At 45.9% G+C, this 19,099-nt stretch overlaps 11 non-coding genes across 11 annotated transcripts; all 11 read right to left on the bottom strand.

Moving 5' to 3' along the window:
* Positions 1–1,471: 1,471 nt before the first annotated feature.
* On the bottom strand, positions 1,472–1,586 carry LOC149277266 (U5 spliceosomal RNA). The gene has a single exon (XR_016279234.1). It is a non-coding gene; the product is annotated as a U5 spliceosomal RNA (small nuclear RNA).
* A 1,612-nt stretch (positions 1,587–3,198) lies between these two features.
* LOC149277265 (U5 spliceosomal RNA) lies at positions 3,199–3,313 on the bottom strand. Its single transcript, XR_016279124.1, has one exon. It is a non-coding gene; the product is annotated as a U5 spliceosomal RNA (small nuclear RNA).
* A 1,611-nt stretch (positions 3,314–4,924) lies between these two features.
* Positions 4,925–5,040, bottom strand: LOC149277264 (U5 spliceosomal RNA). Its single transcript, XR_016279135.1, has one exon. It is a non-coding gene; the product is annotated as a U5 spliceosomal RNA (small nuclear RNA).
* A 1,611-nt stretch (positions 5,041–6,651) lies between these two features.
* On the bottom strand, positions 6,652–6,766 carry LOC149277263 (U5 spliceosomal RNA). Its single transcript, XR_016279282.1, has one exon. It is a non-coding gene; the product is annotated as a U5 spliceosomal RNA (small nuclear RNA).
* A 1,612-nt stretch (positions 6,767–8,378) lies between these two features.
* On the bottom strand, positions 8,379–8,493 carry LOC149277262 (U5 spliceosomal RNA). The gene has a single exon (XR_016279123.1). It is a non-coding gene; the product is annotated as a U5 spliceosomal RNA (small nuclear RNA).
* Positions 8,494–10,104: 1,611 nt separating this feature from the next.
* Positions 10,105–10,219, bottom strand: LOC149277261 (U5 spliceosomal RNA). Its single transcript, XR_016279276.1, has one exon. It is a non-coding gene; the product is annotated as a U5 spliceosomal RNA (small nuclear RNA).
* A 1,611-nt stretch (positions 10,220–11,830) lies between these two features.
* LOC149277260 (U5 spliceosomal RNA) lies at positions 11,831–11,945 on the bottom strand. The gene has a single exon (XR_016279220.1). It is a non-coding gene; the product is annotated as a U5 spliceosomal RNA (small nuclear RNA).
* A 1,611-nt stretch (positions 11,946–13,556) lies between these two features.
* LOC149277259 (U5 spliceosomal RNA) lies at positions 13,557–13,671 on the bottom strand. The gene has a single exon (XR_016279262.1). It is a non-coding gene; the product is annotated as a U5 spliceosomal RNA (small nuclear RNA).
* A 1,611-nt stretch (positions 13,672–15,282) lies between these two features.
* On the bottom strand, positions 15,283–15,397 carry LOC149277258 (U5 spliceosomal RNA). The gene has a single exon (XR_016279122.1). It is a non-coding gene; the product is annotated as a U5 spliceosomal RNA (small nuclear RNA).
* A 1,611-nt stretch (positions 15,398–17,008) lies between these two features.
* Positions 17,009–17,123, bottom strand: LOC149277257 (U5 spliceosomal RNA). Its single transcript, XR_016279185.1, has one exon. It is a non-coding gene; the product is annotated as a U5 spliceosomal RNA (small nuclear RNA).
* Positions 17,124–18,734: 1,611 nt separating this feature from the next.
* LOC149277256 (U5 spliceosomal RNA) lies at positions 18,735–18,849 on the bottom strand. Its single transcript, XR_016279258.1, has one exon. It is a non-coding gene; the product is annotated as a U5 spliceosomal RNA (small nuclear RNA).
* Positions 18,850–19,099: the final 250 nt, after the last annotated feature.

The raw sequence follows: 19,099 nt of genomic DNA, 5'->3' as shown, positions 1-19,099 counted from the left end.
AACCATTTAATATTGGGCTGCTTTAAAGTCTTATTAAACTAACAATAAGGTGGGGCGTTTCCCAGTGCATCATGGGTATTCAAATGAGGCGGCAGCTCAAACAAACCTTCCAGCAGTCTTAGTGACCGGGGCGCGAGCTTGCTTCTCTGAAACAATTTTGTTTGCTTTAAGAAAAGAAAAGCTGAAGATTGTTCCTCCCCCACCGCTTTGCCTACGGGGGCCCGCAACTTCCCCTTCCGCTGCAGCCACCAGAAGTTCCTGGCACACATGCTTTGGGCTGTGTTACAAGGTTAGGGGTAAGGCTTCGGGATGGAATCTGATTACTACTCTTTTTCCCCAATGGTGGCGTGCTGAACCCATCGGCTTCACAAATACCAAGTTGCCTGATACTGTTTCCTTTGAAAGCAAATATATCTTTTCCACAAATCAAATCTTTCTAATTAAACCACCTTTCCAAAGTTAGCGCTTAGAAACGCTTAAGCTGGAAAGGTTTGGTGATAGAGCTTGGGTTAGGGGCGGGTTAAGCTCATGGCTTTGAAGAGGCACAGTTACAGTTAGCGTCGGAGTACTGTTAATGGTTTACGGTTGACAGTTTAGGGTTAGGTAAGGCTTAGAATCCTTCCCCATTGTGGCGTGTTTAGCCCATCCTTTTCCCAAACACCAAAAAAGCCTGATTGCCTTCAATTTCTTTTTGTCTTAAGCAGCATCGCCAGTGCCAACATTTTGCACCTAAGATTATAAAAAGTACCTAGCAAAATTGTTTCCGTTTTAAAACCGCACAAAATCTCGGACAGTTCACCTGTCTGTATGCCTCGCGACGAACGAGCGAAAGGCTCACTAGCGGCAGCGCACGGACGACCGGACTCCCCAGCACCGCCACAAAGAAGGAGCGCAGCCCGGCATTGGAGCGGCAAAAGTCAACCCAAACGCAGCAGACTAGACATTTTGCCAAAAACGAAGTCTGCAACCTGATCTTCCCACACGCATAGAGCTTCCCAACTCGTGTCGGAAAGCTTTTAAACAAACAGCAAAAAAGCTATGATCACTGAACCTACAAAGGGCGCATTAGTCTTTTCCATGCTGAAAAGCGGCCCCTTAAGCACGTGGTGAGTGCTTTTTCCAGATGTTTCACTGTTGCTATTTGAGGAAATGAATAATACAACTGCACATGTGAGGAACAGAGATCTCAATGTTAAACATTTAAGGGCAGTTTTTTGTTGTTTGGTTTGTGTATTACGATAAAGAACAATTGGGAACATGTTTGAAAGCGTATGCACAGGCTTATTTGCATAGAGTCTGGAGGGCGTGGTCTAACCCTGCCTCCTTAAAGCATTTCTACAACCCCAAACAGTACATAGCATGACACAGGCAGGATATTTTGCGCTTCTGGGTGCGACACAGTCCTCAGCCAGGGCAAAGCTTGCGACTAGAGCAAGCAATCTTTTTGATCTATCGTTAACAACAGCAAAGAAGCCCAGCAAACGCCAGGCATCAAGAAATTGGTTACGACTCATGGTCGTTCCTCCCCACGGAAATCTTTAGTAAAAGGCGAAAGATTTATTCGGTCTGAAGAGAAACCAGAGTATACCCAAACATGCCGCAGGGCAACGGCCCGGACACAGGCAGTGCTCCTCGAGGTTAAGGTGTGTTTAATTAATCCCACCCAGCTCTTGCCTGATCATTGGAACCTTTAACACATGCAAAACACGATTGCAAAGGGATTGGAACTATTTAATATTGGGCTGCTTTAAAGTCTTATTAAACTAACAATAAGGTGGGGCGTTTCCCAGTGCATCATGGGTATTCAAATGAGGCGGCAGCTCAAACAAACCTTCCAGCAGTCTTAGTGACCGGGGCGCGAGCTTGCTTCTCTGAAACAATTTTGTTTGCTTTAAGAAAAGAAAAGCTGAAGATTGTACCTCCCCCACCGCTTTGCCTACGGGGGCCCGCAACTTCCCCTTCCGCTGCAGCCACCAGAAGTTCCTGGCACACATGCTTTGGGCTGTGTTACAAGGTTAGGGGTAAGGCTTCGGGATGGAATCTGATTACTACTCTTTTTCCCCAATGGTGGCGTGCTGAACCCATCGGCTTCACAAATACCAAGTTGCCTGATGCTGTTTCCTTTGAAAGCAAATATATCTTTTCCACAAATCAAATCTTTCTAATTAAACCACCTTTCCAAAGTTAGCGGTTAGAAACGCTTAAGCATGGAAAGGTTTGGTGATAGAGCTTGGGTTAGGGGCGGGTTAAGCTCATGGCTTTGAAGAGGCACAGTTACAGTTAGCGTCGGAGTACTGTTAATGGTTTACGGTTGACAGTTTAGGGTTAGGTAAGGCTTAGAATCCTTCCCCATTGTGGCGTGTTTAGCCCATCCTTTTCCCAAACACCAAAAAAGCCTGATTGCCTTCAATTTCTTTTTGTCTTAAGCAGCATCGCCAGTGCCAACATTTTGCACCTAAGATTATAAAAAGTACCTAGCAAAATTGTTTCCGTTTTAAAACCGCACAAAATCTCGGACAGTTCACCTGTCTGTATGCCTCGCGACGAACGAGCGAAAGGCTCACTAGCGGCAGCGCACGGACGACCGGACTCCCCAGCACCGCCACAAAGAAGGAGCGCAGCGCGGCATTGGAGCGGCAAAAGTCAACCCAAACGCAGCAGACTAGACATTTTGCCAAAAACGAAGTCTGCAACCTGATCTTTCCACACGCATAGAGCTTCCCAACTCGTGTCGGAAAGCTTTTAAACAAACAGCAAAAAAGCTATGATCACTGAACCTACAAAGGGCGCATTAGTCTTTTCCATGCTGAAAAGCGGCCCCTTAAGCACGTGGTGAGTGCTTTTTCCCAGATGTTTCACTGTTGCTATTTGAGGAAATGAATAATACAACTGCACATGTGAGGAACAGAGATCTCAATGTTAAACATTTAAGGGCAGTTTTTTGTTGTTTGGTTTGTGTATTACGATAAAGAACAATTGGGAACATGTTTGAAAGCGTATGCACAGGCTTATTTGCATAGAGTCTGGAGGGCGTGGTCTAACCCTGCCTCCTTAAAGCATTTCTACAACCCCAAACAGTACATAGCATGACACAGGCAGGATATTTTGCGCTTCTGGGTGCGACACAGTCCTCAGCCAGGGCAAAGCTTGCGACTAGAGCAAGCAATCTTTTTGATCTATCGTTAACAACAGCAAAGAAGCCCAGCAAACGCCAGGCATCAAAAAATTGGTTACGACTCATGGTCGTTCCTCCCCACGGAAATCTTTAGTAAAAGGCGAAAGATTTATTCGGTCTGAAGAGAAACCAGAGTATGCCCAAACATGCCGCAGGGCAACGGCCCGGACACAGGCAGTGCTCCTCGATGTTAAGGTGTGTTTAATTAATCCCACCCAGCTCTTGCCTGATCATTGGAACCTTTAACACATGCAAAACACGATTGCAAAGGGATTGGAACCATTTAATATTGGGCTGCTTTAAAGTCTTATTAAACTAACAATAAGGTGGGGCGTTTCCCAGTGCATCATGGGTATTCAAATGAGGCGGCAGCTCAAACAAACCTTCCAGCAGTCTTAGTGACCGGGGCGCGAGCTTGCTTCTCTGAAACAATTTTGTTTGCTTTAAGAAAAGAAAAGCTGAAGATTGTTCCTCCCCCACCGCTTTGCCTACGGGGGCCCGCAACTTCCCCTTCCGCTGCAGCCACCAGAAGTTCCTGGCACACATGCTTTGGGCTGTGTTACAAGGTTAGGGGTAAGGCTTCGGGATGGAATCTGATTACTACTCTTTTTCCCCAATGGTGGCGTGCTGAACCCATCGGCTTCACAAATACCAAGTTGCCTGATGCTGTTTCCTTTGAAAGCAAATATATCTTTTCCACAAATCAAATCTTTCTAATTAAACCACCTTTCCAAAGTTAGCGGTTAGAAACGCTTAAGCATGGAAAGGTTTGGTGATAGAGCTTGGGTTAGGGGCGGGTTAAGCTCATGGCTTTGAAGAGGCACAGTTACAGTTAGCGTCGGAGTACTGTTAATGGTTTACGGTTGACAGTTTAGGGTTAGGTAAGGCTTAGAATCCTTCCCCATTGTGGCGTGTTTAGCCCATCCTTTTCCCAAACACCAAAAAAGCCTGATTGCCTTCAATTTCTTTTTGTCTTAAGCAGCATCGCCAGTGCCAACATTTTGCACCTAAGATTATAAAAAGTACCTAGCAAAATTGTTTCCGTTTTAAAACCGCACAAAATCTCGGACAGTTCACCTGTCTGTATGCCTCGCGACGAACGAGCGAAAGGCTCACTAGCGGCAGCGCACGGACGACCGGACTCCCCAGCACCGCCACAAAGAAGGAGCGCAGCGCGGCATTGGAGCGGCAAAAGTCAACCCAAACGCAGCAGACTAGACATTTTGCCAAAAACGAAGTCTGCAACCTGATCTTCCCACACGCATAGAGCTTCCCAACTCGTGTCGGAAAGCTTTTAAACAAATAGCAAAAAAGCTATGATCACTGAACCTACAAAGGGCGCATTAGTCTTTTCCATGCTGAAAAGCGGCCCCTTAAGCACGTGGTGAGTGCTTTTTCCAGATGTTTCACTGTTGCTATTTGAGGAAATGAATAATACAACTGCACATGTGAGGAACAGAGACCTCAATGTTAAACATTTAAGGGCAGTTTTTTGTTGTTTGGTTTGTGTATTATGATAAAGAACAATTGGGAACATGTTTGAAAGCGTATGCACAGGCTTATTTGCATAGAGTCTGGAGGGCGTGGTCTAACCCTGCCTCCTTAAAGCATTTCTACAACCCCAAACAGTACATAGCATGACACAGGCAGGATATTTTGCGCTTCTGGGTGCGACACAGTCCTCAGCCAGGGCAAAGCTTGCGACTAGAGCAAGCAATCTTTTTGATCTATCGTTAACAACAGCAAAGAAGCCCAGCAAACGCCAGGCATCAAAAAAATTGGTTACGACTCATGGTCGTTCCTCCCCACGGAAATCTTTAGTAAAAGGCGAAAGATTTATTCGGTCTGAAGAGAAACCAGAGTATACCCAAACATGCCGCAGGGCAACGGCCCGGACACAGGCAGTGCTCCTCGAGGTTAAGGTGTGTTTAATTAATCCCACCCAGCTCTTGCCTGATCATTGGAACCTTTAACACATGCAAAACACGATTGCAAAGGGATTGGAACTATTTAATATTGGGCTGCTTTAAAGTCTTATTAAACTAACAATAAGGTGGGGCGTTTCCCAGTGCATCATGGGTATTCAAATGAGGCGGCAGCTCAAACAAACCTTCCAGCAGTCTTAGTGACCGGGGCGCGAGCTTGCTTCTCTGAAACAATTTTGTTTGCTTTAAGAAAAGAAAAGCTGAAGATTGTACCTCCCCCACCGCTTTGCCTACGGGGGCCCGCAACTTCCCCTTCCGCTGCAGCCACCAGAAGTTCCTGGCACACATGCTTTGGGCTGTGTTACAAGGTTAGGGGTAAGGCTTCGGGATGGAATCTGATTACTACTCTTTTTCCCCAATGGTGGCGTGCTGAACCCATCGGCTTCACAAATACCAAGTTGCCTGATGCTGTTTCCTTTGAAAGCAAATATATCTTTTCCACAAATCAAATCTTTCTAATTAAACCACCTTTCCAAAGTTAGCGGTTAGAAACGCTTAAGCATGGAAAGGTTTGGTGATAGAGCTTGGGTTAGGGGCGGGTTAAGCTCATGGCTTTGAAGAGGCACAGTTACAGTTAGCGTCGGAGTACTGTTAATGGTTTACGGTTGACAGTTTAGGGTTAGGTAAGGCTTAGAATCCTTCCCCATTGTGGCGTGTTTAGCCCATCCTTTTCCCAAACACCAAAAAAGCCTGATTGCCTTCAATTTCTTTTTGTCTTAAGCAGCATCGCCAGTGCCAACATTTTGCACCTAAGATTATAAAAAGTACCTAGCAAAATTGTTTCCGTTTTAAAACCGCACAAAATCTCGGACAGTTCACCTGTCTGTATGCCTCGCGACGAACGAGCGAAAGGCTCACTAGCGGCAGCGCACGGACGACCGGACTCCCCAGCACCGCCACAAAGAAGGAGCGCAGCGCGGCATTGGAGCGGCAAAAGTCAACCCAAACGCAGCAGACTAGACATTTTGCCAAAAACGAAGTCTGCAACCTGATCTTTCCACACGCATAGAGCTTCCCGACTCGTGTCGGAAAGCTTTTAAACAAATAGCAAAAAAGCTATGATCACTGAACCTACAAAGGGCGCATTAGTCTTTTCCATGCTGAAAAGCGGCCCCTTAAGCACGTGGTGAGTGCTTTTTCCAGATGTTTCACTGTTGCTATTTGAGGAAATGAATAATACAACTGCACATGTGAGGAACAGAGATCTCAATGTTAAACATTTAAGGGCAGTTTTTTGTTGTTTGGTTTGTGTATTACGATAAAGAACAATTGGGAACATGTTTGAAAGCGTATGCACAGGCTTATTTGCATAGAGTCTGGAGGGAGTGGTCTAACCCTGCCTCCTTAAAGCATTTCTACAACCCCAAACAGTACATAGCATGACACAGGCAGGATATTTTGCGCTTCTGGGTGCGACACAGTCCTCAGCCAGGGGAAAGCTTGCGACTAGAGCAAGCAATCTTTTTGATCTATCGTTAACAACAGCAAAGAAGCCCAGCAAACGCCAGGCATCAAAAAATTGGTTACGACTCATGGTCGTTCCTCCCCACGGAAATCTTTAGTAAAAAGCGAAAGATTTATTCGGTCTGAAGAGAAACCAGACTATACCCAAACATGCCGCAGGGCAACGGCCCGGACACAGGCAGTGCTCCTCGAGGTTAAGGTGTGTTTAATTAATCCCACCCAGCTCTTGCCTGATCATTGGAACCTTTAACACATGCAAAACACGATTGCAAAGGGATTGGAACCATTTAATATTGGGCTGCTTTAAAGTCTTATTAAACTAACAATAAGGTGGGGCGTTTCCCAGTGCATCATGGGTATTCAAATGAGGCAGCAGCTCAAACAAACCTTCCAGCGGTCTTAGTGACCGGGGCGCGAGCTTGCTTCTCTGAAACAATTTTGTTTGCTTTAAGAAAAGAAAAGCTGAAGATTGTACCTCCCCCACCGCTTTGCCTACGGGGGCCCGCAACTTCCCCTTCCGCTGCAGCCACCAGAAGTTCCTGGCACACATGCTTTGGGCTGTGTTACAAGGTTAGGGGTAAGGCTTCGGGATGGAATCTGATTACTACTCTTTTTCCCCAATGGTGGCGTGCTGAACCCATCGGCTTCACAAATACCAAGTTGCCTGATGCTGTTTCCTTTGAAAGCAAATATATCTTTTCCACAAATCAAATCTTTCTAATTAAACCACCTTTCCAAAGTTAGCGGTTAGAAACGCTTAAGCATGGAAAGGTTTGGTGATAGAGCTTGGGTTAGGGGCGGGTTAAGCTCATGGCTTTGAAGAGGCACAGTTACAGTTAGCGTCGGAGTACTGTTAATGGTTTACGGTTGACAGTTTAGGGTTAGGTAAGGCTTAGAATCCTTCCCCATTGTGGCGTGTTTAGCCCATCCTTTTCCCAAACACCAAAAAAGCCTGATTGCCTTCAATTTCTTTTTGTCTTAAGCAGCATCGCCAGTGCCAACATTTTGCACCTAAGATTATAAAAAGTACCTAGCAAAATTGTTTCCGTTTTAAAACCGCACAAAATCTCGGACAGTTCACCTGTCTGTATGCCTCGCGACGAACGAGCGAAAGGCTCACTAGCGGCAGCGCACGGACGACCGGACTCCCCAGCACCGCCACAAAGAAGGAGCGCAGCGCGGCATTGGAGCGGCAAAAGTCAACCCAAACGCAGCAGACTAGACATTTTGCCAAAAACGAAGTCTGCAACCTGATCTTTCCACACGCATAGAGCTTCCCAACTCGTGTCGGAAAGCTTTTAAACAAACAGCAAAAAAGCTATGATCACTGAACCTACAAAGGGCGCATTAGTCTTTTCCATGCTGAAAAGCGGCCCCTTAAGCACGTGGTGAGTGCTTTTTCCCAGATGTTTCACTGTTGCTATTTGAGGAAATGAATAATACAACTGCACATGTGAGGAACAGAGATCTCAATGTTAAACATTTAAGGGCAGTTTTTTGTTGTTTGGTTTGTGTATTACGATAAAGAACAATTGGGAACATGTTTGAAAGCGTATGCACAGGCTTATTTGCATAGAGTCTGGAGGGCGTGGTCTAACCCTGCCTCCTTAAAGCATTTCTACAACCCCAAACAGTACATAGCATGACACAGGCAGGATATTTTGCGCTTCTGGGTGCGACACAGTCCTCAGCCAGGGCAAAGCTTGCGACTAGAGCAAGCAATCTTTTTGATCTATCGTTAACAACAGCAAAGAAGCCCAGCAAACGCCAGGCATCAAAAAATTGGTTACGACTCATGGTCGTTCCTCCCCACGGAAATCTTTAGTAAAAGGCGAAAGATTTATTCGGTCTGAAGAGAAACCAGAGTATGCCCAAACATGCCGCAGGGCAACGGCCCGGACACAGGCAGTGCTCCTCGATGTTAAGGTGTGTTTAATTAATCCCACCCAGCTCTTGCCTGATCATTGGAACCTTTAACACATGCAAAACACGATTGCAAAGGGATTGGAACCATTTAATATTGGGCTGCTTTAAAGTCTTATTAAACTAACAATAAGGTGGGGCGTTTCCCAGTGCATCATGGGTATTCAAATGAGGCGGCAGCTCAAACAAACCTTCCAGCAGTCTTAGTGACCGGGGCGCGAGCTTGCTTCTCTGAAACAATTTTGTTTGCTTTAAGAAAAGAAAAGCTGAAGATTGTTCCTCCCCCACCGCTTTGCCTACGGGGGCCCGCAACTTCCCCTTCCGCTGCAGCCACCAGAAGTTCCTGGCACACATGCTTTGGGCTGTGTTACAAGGTTAGGGGTAAGGCTTCGGGATGGAATCTGATTACTACTCTTTTTCCCCAATGGTGGCGTGCTGAACCCATCGGCTTCACAAATACCAAGTTGCCTGATGCTGTTTCCTTTGAAAGCAAATATATCTTTTCCACAAATCAAATCTTTCTAATTAAACCACCTTTCCAAAGTTAGCGGTTAGAAACGCTTAAGCATGGAAAGGTTTGGTGATAGAGCTTGGGTTAGGGGCGGGTTAAGCTCATGGCTTTGAAGAGGCACAGTTACAGTTAGCGTCGGAGTACTGTTAATGGTTTACGGTTGACAGTTTAGGGTTAGGTAAGGCTTAGAATCCTTCCCCATTGTGGCGTGTTTAGCCCATCCTTTTCCCAAACACCAAAAAAGCCTGATTGCCTTCAATTTCTTTTTGTCTTAAGCAGCATCGCCAGTGCCAACATTTTGCACCTAAGATTATAAAAAGTACCTAGCAAAATTGTTTCCGTTTTAAAACCGCACAAAATCTCGGACAGTTCACCTGTCTGTATGCCTCGCGACGAACGAGCGAAAGGCTCACTAGCGGCAGCGCACGGACGACCGGACTCCCCAGCACCGCCACAAAGAAGGAGCGCAGCGCGGCATTGGAGCGGCAAAAGTCAACCCAAACGCAGCAGACTAGACATTTTGCCAAAAACGAAGTCTGCAACCTGATCTTTCCACACGCATAGAGCTTCCCAACTCGTGTCGGAAAGCTTTTAAACAAATAGCAAAAAAGCTATGATCACTGAACCTACAAAGGGCGCATTAGTCTTTTCCATGCTGAAAAGCGGCCCCTTAAGCACGTGGTGAGTGCTTTTTCCAGATGTTTCACTGTTGCTATTTGAGGAAATGAATAATACAACTGCACATGTGAGGAACAGAGACCTCAATGTTAAACATTTAAGGGCAGTTTTTTGTTGTTTGGTTTGTGTATTACGATAAAGAACAATTGGGAACATGTTTGAAAGCGTATGCACAGGCTTATTTGCATAGAGTCTGGAGGGCGTGGTCTAACCCTGCCTCCTTAAAGCATTTCTACAACCCCAAACAGTACATAGCATGACACAGGCAGGATATTTTGCGCTTCTGGGTGCGACACAGTCCTCAGCCAGGGCAAAGCTTGCGACTAGAGCAAGCAATCTTTTTGATCTATCGTTAACAACAGCAAAGAAGCCCAGCAAACGCCAGGCATCAAGAAATTGGTTACGACTCATGGTCGTGCCTCCCCACGGAAATCTTTAGTAAAAGGCGAAAGATTTATTCGGTCTGAAGAGAAACCAGAGTATGCCCAAACATGCCGCAGGGCAACGGCCCGGACACAGGCAGTGCTCCTCGAGGTTAAGGTGTGTTTAATTAATCCCACCCAGCTCTTGCCTGATCATTGGAACCTTTAACACATGCAAAACACGATTGCAAAGGGATTGGAACCATTTAATATTGGGCTGCTTTAAAGTCTTATTAAACTAACAATAAGGTGGGGCGTTTCCCAGTGCATCATGGGTATTCAAATGAGGCGGCAGCTCAAACAAACCTTCCAGCAGTCTTAGTGACCGGGGCGCGAGCTTGCTTCTCTGAAACAATTTTGTTTGCTTTAAGAAAAGAAAAGCTGAAGATTGTACCTCCCCCACCGCTTTGCCTACGGGGGCCCGCAACTTCCCCTTCCGCTGCAGCCACCAGAAGTTCCTGGCACACATGCTTTGGGCTGTGTTACAAGGTTAGGGGTAAGGCTTCGGGATGGAATCTGATTACTACTCTTTTTCCCCAATGGTGGCGTGCTGAACCCATCGGCTTCACAAATACCAAGTTGCCTGATGCTGTTTCCTTTGAAAGCAAATATATCTTTTCCACAAATCAAATCTTTCTAATTAAACCACCTTTCCAAAGTTAGCGGTTAGAAACGCTTAAGCATGGAAAGGTTTGGTGATAGAGCTTGGGTTAGGGGCGGGTTAAGCTCATGGCTTTGAAGAGGCACAGTTACAGTTAGCGTCGGAGTACTGTTAATGGTTTACGGTTGACAGTTTAGGGTTAGGTAAGGCTTAGAATCCTTCCCCATTGTGGCGTGTTTAGCCCATCCTTTTCCCAAACACCAAAAAAGCCTGATTGCCTTCAATTTCTTTTTGTCTTAAGCAGCATCGCCAGTGCCAACATTTTGCACCTAAGATTATAAAAAGTACCTAGCAAAATTGTTTCCGTTTTAAAACCGCACAAAATCTCGGACAGTTCACCTGTCTGTATGCCTCGCGACGAACGTGCGAAAAGCTCACTAGCGGCAGCACACGGACGACCGGACTCCCCAGCACCGCCACAAAGAAGGAGCGCAGCGCGGCATTGGAGCGGCAAAAGTCAACCCAAACGCAGCAGACTAGACATTTTGCCAAAAACGAAGTCTGCAACCTGATCTTTCCACACGCATAGAGCTTCCCAACTCGTGTCGGAAAGCTTTGAAACAAATAGCAAAAAAGCTATGATCACTGAACCTACAAAGGGCGCATTAGTCTTTTCCATGCTGAAAAGCGGCCCCTTAAGCACGTGGTGAGTGCTTTTTCCAGATGTTTCACTGTTGCTATTTGAGGAAATGAATAATACAACTGCACATGTGAGGAACAGAGATCTCAATGTTAAACATTTAAGGGCAGTTTTTTGTTGTTTGGTTTGTGTATTACGATAAAGAACAATTGGGAACATGTTTGAAAGCGTATGCACAGGCTTATTTGCATAGAGTCTGGAGGGCGTGGTCTAACCCTGCCTCCTTAAAGCATTTCTACAACCCCAAACAGTACATAGCATGACACAGGCAGGATATTTTGCGCTTCTGGGTGCGACACAGTCCTCAGCCAGGGCAAAGCTTGCGACTAGAGCAAGCAATCTTTTTGATCTATCGTTAACAACAGCAAAGAAGCCCAGCAAACACCAGGCATCAAAAAATTGGTTACGACTCATGGTCGTTCCTCCCCACGGAAATCTTTAGTAAAAGGCGAAAGATTTATTCGGTCTGAAGAGAAACCAGAGTATACCCAAACATGCCGCAGGGCAAAGGCCCGGCCACAGGCAGTGCTCCTCGAGGTTAAGGTGTGTTTAATTAATCCCACCCAGCTCTTGCCTGATCATTGGAACCTTTAACACATGCAAAACACGATTGCAAAGGGATTGGAACTATTTAATATTGGGCTGCTTTAAAGTCTTATTAAACTAACAATAAGGTGGGGCGTTTCCCAGTGCATCATGGGTATTCAAATGAGGCAGCAGCTCAAACAAACCTTCCAGCAGTCTTAGTGACCGGGGCGCGAGCTTGCTTCTCTGAAACAATTTTGTTTGCTTTAAGAAAAGAAAAGCTGAAGATTGTACCTCCCCCACCGCTTTGCCTACGGGGGCCCGCAACTTCCCCTTCCGCTGCAGCCACCAGAAGTTCCTGGCACACATGCTTTGGGCTGTGTTACAAGGTTAGGGGTAAGGCTTCGGGATGGAATCTGATTACTACTCTTTTTCCCCAATGGTGGCGTGCTGAACCCATCGGCTTCACAAATACCAAGTTGCCTGATGCTGTTTCCTTTGAAAGCAAATATATCTTTTCCACAAATCAAATCTTTCTAATTAAACCACCTTTCCAAAGTTAGCGGTTAGAAACGCTTAAGCATGGAAAGGTTTGGTGATAGAGCTTGGGTTAGGGGCGGGTTAAGCTCATGGCTTTGAAGAGGCACAGTTACAGTTAGCGTCGGAGTACTGTTAATGGTTTACGGTTGACAGTTTAGGGTTAGGTAAGGCTTAGAATCCTTCCCCATTGTGGCGTGTTTAGCCCATCCTTTTCCCAAACACCAAAAAAGCCTGATTGCCTTCAATTTCTTTTTGTCTTAAGCAGCATCGCCAGTGCCAACATTTTGCACCTAAGATTATAAAAAGTACCTAGCAAAATTGTTTCCGTTTTAAAACCGCACAAAATCTCGGACAGTTCACCTGTCTGTATGCCTCGCGACGAACGAGCGAAAGGCTCACTAGCGGCAGCGCACGGACGACCGGACTCCCCAGCACCGCCACAAAGAAGGAGCGCAGCGCGGCATTGGAGCGGCAAAAGTCAACCCAAACGCAGCAGACTAGACATTTTGCCAAAAACGAAGTCTGCAACCTGATCTTTCCACACGCATAGAGCTTCCCGACTCGTGTCGGAAAGCTTTTAAACAAATAGCAAAAAAGCTATGATCACTGAACCTACAAAGGGCGCATTAGTCTTTTCCATGCTGAAAAGCGGCCCCTTAAGCACGTGGTGAGTGCTTTTTCCAGATGTTTCACTGTTGCTATTTGAGGAAATGAATAATACAACTGCACATGTGAGGAACAGAGATCTCAATGTTAAACATTTAAGGGCAGTTTTTTGTTGTTTGGTTTGTGTATTACGATAAAGAACAATTGGGAACATGTTTGAAAGCGTATGCACAGGCTTATTTGCATAGAGTCTGGAGGGCGTGGTCTAACCCTGCCTCCTTAAAGCATTTCTACAACCCCAAACAGTACATAGCATGACACAGGCAGGATATTTTGCGCTTCTGGGTGCGACACAGTCCTCAGCCAGGGGAAAGCTTGCGACTAGAGCAAGCAATCTTTTTGATCTATCGTTAACAACAGCAAAGAAGCCCAGCAAACGCCAGGCATCAAAAAATTGGTTACGACTCATGGTCGTTCCTCCCCAAGGAAATCTTTAGTAAAAGGCGAAAGATTTATTCGGTCTGAAGAGAAACCAGAGTATACCCAAACATGCCGCAGGGCAACGGCCCGGACACAGGCAGTGCTCCTCGATGTTAAGGTGTGTTTAATTAATCCCACCCAGCTCTTGCCTGATCATTGGAACCTTTAACACATGCAAAACACGATTGCAAAGGGATTGGAACCATTTAATATTGGGCTGCTTTAAAGTCTTATTAAACTAACAATAAGGTGGGGCGTTTCCCAGTGCATCATGGGTATTCAAATGAGGCGGCAGCTCAAACAAACCTTCCAGCAGTCTTAGTGACCGGGGCGCGAGCTTGCTTCTCTGAAACAATTTTGTTTGCTTTAAGAAAAGAAAAGCTGAAGATTGTTCCTCCCCCACCGCTTTGCCTACGGGGGCCCGCAACTTCCCCTTCCGCTGCAGCCACCAGAAGTTCCTGGCACACATGCTTTGGGCTGTGTTACAAGGTTAGGGGTAAGGCTTCGGGATGGAATCTGATTACTACTCTTTTTCCCCAATGGTGGCGTGCTGAACCCATCGGCTTCACAAATACCAAGTTGCCTGATGCTGTTTCCTTTGAAAGCAAATATATCTTTTCCACAAATCAAATCTTTCTAATTAAGCCACCTTTCCAAAGTTAGCGGTTAGAAACGCTTAAGCATGGAAAGGTTTGGTGATAGAGCTTGGGTTAGGGGCGGGTTAAGCTCATGGCTTTGAAGAGGCACAGTTACAGTTAGCGTCGGAGTACTGTTAATGGTTTACGGTTGACAGTTTAGAGTTAGGTAAGGCTTAGAATCCTTCCCCATTGTGGCGTGTTTAGCCCATCCTTTTCCCAAACACCAAAAAAGCCTGATTGCCTTCAATTTCTTTTTGTCTTAAGCAGCATCGCCAGTGCCAACATTTTGCACCTAAGATTATAAAAAGTACCTAGCAAAATTGTTTCCGTTTTAAAACCGCACAAAATCTCGGACAGTTCACCTGTCTGTATGCCTCGCGACGAACGAGCGAAAGGCTCACTAGCGGCAGCGCACGGACGACCGGACTCCCCAGCACCGCCACAAAGAAGGAGCGCAGCGCGGCATTGGAGCGGCAAAAGTCAACCCAAACGCAGCAGACTAGACATTTTGCCAAAAACGAAGTCTGCAACCTGATCTTTCCACACGCATAGAGCTTCCCAACTCGTGTCGGAAAGCTTTTAAACAAATAGCAAAAAAGCTATGATCACTGAACCTACAAAGGGCGCATTAGTCTTTTCCATGCTGAAAAGCGGCCCCTTAAGCACGTGGTGAGTGCTTTTTCCAGATGTTTCACTGTTGCTATTTGAGGAAATGAATAATACAACTGCACATGTGAGGAACAGAGATCTCAATGTTAAACATTTAAGGGCAGTTTTTTGTTGTTTGGTTTGTGTATTATGATAAAGAACAATTGGGAACATGTTTGAAAGCGTATGCACAGGCTTATTTGCATAGAGTCTGGAGGGCGTGGTCTAACCCTGCCTCCTTAAAGCATTTCTACAACCCCAAACAGTACATAGCATGACACAGGCAGGATATTTTGCGCTTCTGGGTGCGACACAGTCCTCAGCCAGGGGAAAGCTTGCGACTAGAGCAAGCAATCTTTTTGATCTATCGTTAACAACAGCAAAGAAGCCCAGCAAACGCCAGGCATCAAAAAATTGGTTACGACTCATGGTCGTTCCTCCCCACGGAAATCTTTAGTAAAAGGCGAAAGATTTATTCGGTCTGAAGAGAAACCAGAGTATGCCCAAGCATGCCGCAGGGCAACGGCCCGGACACAGGCAGTGCTCCTCGATGTTAAGGTGTGTTTAATTAATCCCACCCAGCTCTTGCCTGATCATTGGAACCTTTAACACATGCAAAACACGATTGCAAAGGGATTGGAACTATTTAATATTGGGCTGCTTTAAAGTCTTATTAAACTAACAATAAGGTGGGGCGTTTCCCAGTGCATCATGGGTATTCAAATGAGGCGGCAGCTCAAACAAACCTTCCAGCAGTCTTAGTGACCGGGGCGCGAGCTTGCTTCTCTGAAACAATTTTGTTTGCTTTAAGAAAAGAAAAGCTGAAGATTGTTCCTCCCCCACCGCTTTGCCTACGGGGGCCCGCAACTTCCCCTTCCGCTGCAGCCACCAGAAGTTCCTGGCACACATGCTTTGGGCTGTGTTACAAGGTTAGGGGTAAGGCTTCGGGATGGAATCTGATTACTACTCTTTTTCCCCAATGGTGGCGTGCTGAACCCATCGGCTTCACAAATACCAAGTTGCCTGATGCTGTTTCCTTTGAAAGCAAATATATCTTTTCCACAAATCAAATCTTTCTAATTAAACCACCTTTCCAAAGTTAGCGCTTAGAAACGCTTAAGCATGGAAAGGTTTGGTGATAGAGCTTGGGTTAGGGGCGGGTTAAGCTCATGGCTTTGAAGAGGCACAGTTACAGTTAGCGTCGGAGTACTGTTAATGGTTTACGGTTGACAGTTTAGGGTTAGGTAAGGCTTAGAATCCTTCCCCATTGTGGCGTGTTTAGCCCATCCTTTTCCCAAACACCAAAAAAGCCTGATTGCCTTCAATTTCTTTTTGTCTTAAGCAGCATCGCCAGTGCCAACATTTTGCACCTAAGATTATAAAAAGTACCTAGCAAAATTGTTTCCGTTTTAAAACCGCACAAAATCTCGGACAGTTCACCTGTCTGTATGCCTCGCGACGAACGAGCGAAAGGCTCACTAGCGGCAGCGCACGGACGACCGGACTCCCCAGCACCGCCACAAAGAAGGAGCGCAGCGCGGCATTGGAGCGGCAAAAGTCAACCCAAACGCAGCAGACTAGACATTTTGCCAAAAACGAAGTCTGCAACCTGATCTTTCCACACGCATAGAGCTTCCCAACTCGTGTCGGAAAGCTTTTAAACAAATAGCAAAAAAGCTATGATCACTGAACCTACAAAGGGCGCATTAGTCTTTTCCATGCTGAAAAGCGGCCCCTTAAGCACGTGGTGAGTGCTTTTTCCAGATGTTTCACTGTTGCTATTTGAGGAAATGAATAATACAACTGCACATGTGAGGAACAGAGATCTCAATGTTAAACATTTAAGGGCAGTTTTTTGTTGTTTGGTTTGTGTATTACGATAAAGAACAATTGGGAACATGTTTGAAAGCGTATGCACAGGCTTATTTGCATAGAGTCTGGAGGGCGTGGTCTAACCCTGCCTCCTTAAAGCATTTCTACAACCCCAAACAGTACATAGCATGACACAGGCAGGATATTTTGCGCTTCTGGGTGCGACACAGTCCTCAGCCAGGGCAAAGCTTGCGACTAGAGCAAGCAATCTTTTTGATCTATCGTTAACAACAGCAAAGAAGCCCAGCAAACGCCAGGCATCAAAAAATTGGTTACGACTCATGGTCGTTCCTCCCCACGGAAATCTTTAGTAAAAGGCGAAAGATTTATTCGGTCTGAAGAGAAACCAGAGCATACCCAACCATGCCGCAGGGCAACGGCCCGGACACAGGCAGTGCTCCTCGATGTTAAGGTGTGTTTAATTAATCCCACCCAGCTCTTGCCTGATCATTGGAACCTTTAACACATGCAAAACACGATTGCAAAGGGATTGGAACCATTTAATATTGGGCTGCTTTAAAGTCTTATTAAACTAACAATAAGGTGGGGCGTTTCCCAGTGCATCATGGGTATTCAAATGAGGCGGCAGCTCAAACAAACCTTCCAGCAGTCTTAGTGACCGGGGCGCGAGCTTGCTTCTCTGAAACAATTTTGTTTGCTTTAAGAAAAGAAAAGCTGAAGATTGTTCCTCCCCCACCGCTTTGCCTACGGGGGCCCGCAACTTCCCCTTCCGCTGCAGCCACCAGAAGTTCCTGGCACACATGCTTTGGGCTGTGTTACAAGGTTAGGGGTAAGGCTTCGGGATGGAATCTGATTACTACTCTTTTTCCCCAATGGTGGCGTGCTGAACCCATCGGCTTCACAAATACCAAGTTGCCTGATGCTGTTTCCTTTGAAAGCAAATATATCTTTTCCACAAATCAAATCTTTCTAATTAAACCACCTTTCCAAAGTTAGCGGTTAGAAACGCTTAAGCATGGAAAGGTTTGGTGATAGAGCTTGGGTTAGGGGCGGGTTAAGCTCATGGCTTTGAAGAGGCACAGTTACAGTTAGCGTCGGAGTACTGTTAATGGTTTACGGTTGACAGTTTAGGGTTAGGTAAGGCTTAGAATCCTTCCCCATTGTGGCGTGTTTAGCCCATCCTTTTCCCAAACACCAAAAAAGCCTGATTGCCTTCAATTTCTTTTTGTCTTAAGCAGCATCGCCAGTGCCAACATTTTGCACCTAAGATTATAAAAAGTACCTAGCAAAATTGTTTCCGTTTTAAAACCGCACAAAATCTCGGACAGTTCACCTGTCTGTATGCCTCGCGACGAACGAGCGAAAGGCTCACTAGCGGCAGCGCACGGACGACCGGACTCCCCAGCACCGCCACAAAGAAGGAGCGCAGCGCGGCATTGGAGCGGCAAAAGTCAACCCAAACGCAGCAGACTAGACATTTTGCCAAAAACGAAGTCTGCAACCTGATCTTTCCACACGCATAGAGCTTCCCAACTCGTGTCGGAAAGCTTTGAAACAAACAGCAAAAAAGCTATGATCACTGAACCTACAAAGGGCGCATTAGTCTTTTCCATGCTGAAAAGCGGCCCCTTAAGCACGTGGTGAGTGCTTTTTCCAGATGTTTCACTGTTGCTATTTGAGGAAATGAATAATACAACTGCACATGTGAGGAACAGAGATCTCAATGTTAAACATTTAAGGGCAGTTTTTTGTTGTTTGGTTTGTGTATTACGATAAAGAACAATTGGGAACATGTTTGAAAGCGTATGCACAGGCTTATTTGCATAGAGTCTGGAGGGCGTGGTCTAACCCTGCCTCCTTAAAGCATTTCTACAACCCCAAACAGTACATAGCATGACACAGGCAGGATATTTTGCGCTTCTGGGTGCGACACAGTCCTCAGCCAGGGCAAAGCTTGCGACTAGAGCAAGCAATCTTTTTGATCTATCGTTAACAACAGCAAAGAAGCCCAGCAAACGCCAGGCATCAAGAAATTAGTTACGACTCATGGTCGTTCCTCCCCACGGAAATCTTTAGTAAAAGGCGAAAGATTTATTCGGTCTGAAGAGAAACCAGAGTATGCCCAAACATGCCACAGGGCAACGGCCCGGACACAGGCAGTGCTCCTCGAGGTTAAGGTGTGTTTAATTAATCCCACCCAGCTCTTGCCTGATCATTGGAACCTTTAACACATGCAAAACACGATTGCAAAGGGATTGGAACTATTTAATATTGGGCTGCTTTAAAGTCTTATTAAACTAACAATAAGGTGGGGCGTTTCCCAGTGCATCATGGGTATTCAAATGAGGCGGCAGCTCAAACAAACCTTCC

This window comes from Sceloporus occidentalis, unplaced genomic scaffold (assembly GCF_023333645.1).
Source record: "Sceloporus occidentalis isolate IW3139 unplaced genomic scaffold, rSceOcc1.0.p SCAF_220, whole genome shotgun sequence".
Lineage (NCBI taxonomy): Eukaryota > Metazoa > Chordata > Lepidosauria > Squamata > Phrynosomatidae > Sceloporus > Sceloporus occidentalis.
Note: the sequence above shows the minus strand (reverse complement) of the source record. Positions and strands in the feature narration are given on the sequence as shown.